At 29.7% G+C, this 1587-nt stretch overlaps 1 long non-coding RNA gene across 1 annotated transcript; it reads left to right on the top strand.

Annotated features, from left to right (window-relative positions):
- Positions 1-259: 259 nt before the first annotated feature.
- On the top strand, positions 260-826 carry LOC111382635. Its single transcript, XR_002700583.1, has 2 exons — positions 260-411; positions 515-826. It is a non-coding gene; the product is annotated as an uncharacterized LOC111382635 (long non-coding RNA).
- Positions 827-1587: the final 761 nt, after the last annotated feature.

Below are 1587 nucleotides of genomic sequence, written 5' to 3'. Positions count from 1 at the left end.
ATAAGGTACGAACAGCGTCGGGCGCTTTCTTTTCCTTTCCCATGCTTGTTTCTCTATATGCATAAACTTCAATTTCTAGATGCTAGTCGTGAGCATGTTTAGCTAAGTTTAAAAAGTTTACTTATAAGTTAATAAGTTCAAAATAAATTAATATTCCATCTATTAAATTTGGAAATAAGTTACTTATTAATTTATTTTGGTTCATTTGACTTTTGCCCTTCAATATGAGATTTTTTATATGACGCGTATCCTCTTGTAAGATTTGATAACTTTGCCATCTCATCTCCTTTATTTTTCTTTTTTCACGGCTTACACATTCTGACTTGGTTTATTTGTGATTTTGCACGAAGAAATTGCATTATTGACAAGAATGCAAAGATTGGAAAAGACATCGTCATTGCAAATAAAGATGTAAGGATACGTTTGTTAATCTGTTCAAAATATGTTTACTTTGGCTTAAAACTTGTATCGGGATATTAGATTGAAACTTCATTATCTCAATGTCTTATCTTAGGGTGTTGAAGAAGCAGATAGGTCTGATGAAGGGTTCTACATTAGGTCGGGAATCACAGTCATATTGAAGAATGCAACAATTAAAGACGGAACAAGCATATAAGATGAAACTTCTCGTCGCTTCCACAAAAAGAGTAGGCTAGTTCTTTCTACGTATATAAACCTTGAGAATTTAACAATTTAACCGTAGTACCTGAATAAGTAGATTTTGTACTTGATTCTAAGTTGGTTATGGAAACATGTTTACAATGTGGTTCTTGAGATTTTTCTAGCTAGAAATATCGTTCTCGGTAAAATTATATTTTCCTTTCTACATGCTTCTTATTTCCTCTTTTTGAGCTAGAAATATCGTTCTCACAAAAATTATATTTTACTCTCGGCATGCTTATTACTTCCTCTTCTGAAAACCTATTTTTGTTGTGCTTTTATTAGAAAGAAAAAAAAAATTTGTGAAGTGCACTTTTGGCGAAGCTTTACTTATAAATTTTTTTTTTTTTACTTTTAAAATAACTATTTCCTTTCAAATGTAAATTTATTTATTGGACAAAATGACAAGGGTTTCAACGTCACCTGGTAGTTGGGTGTTCAACATGTGCAAGCATAATATTATTCTGCATATTGTAATATTTTAGTAATTCCTTGCAGCTAAATCTTTGGAGAAAAAGTAATATTTTTCTAATTTTTTACTTTTTCCTCGAAAATCCTTATTATGGAAAAATAAAGTTTTCATCATTTTAATAAAGAGAAACAAAATATTCGTTAAATCAGATATTTTAGTCATAATAGATCTAAAATTTCAATAGTTAGAGCATCTTCAACATTTGTGTAAATTGATATTTTTAAAATTACTTTTGCATCTTTATGGATCTAAAATTCAAAATTTTCTTTTATGGGAACATTTAAATCCACTTGTTACATTTTCGGCCGAAAAATTCAATATTTGCATCTCTCTATCGGAGTGATTGAATCACAATTTAGATCTATTTTACGTCACAATTGAAGATGCTCTTAGCTCTCAAACTTCTAGATAGAAAAATATAGATTGTATGAGGTGAGCCATTTGCCCCAATATGG

Source organism: Olea europaea, unplaced genomic scaffold (assembly GCF_002742605.1).
Source record: "Olea europaea var. sylvestris unplaced genomic scaffold, O_europaea_v1 scaffold25402, whole genome shotgun sequence".
Classification (NCBI taxonomy): domain Eukaryota; kingdom Viridiplantae; phylum Streptophyta; class Magnoliopsida; order Lamiales; family Oleaceae; genus Olea; species Olea europaea.
The sequence above is the reverse complement of the archived record's forward strand: the minus strand, read 5'-3'. Positions and strand labels throughout refer to the sequence as shown.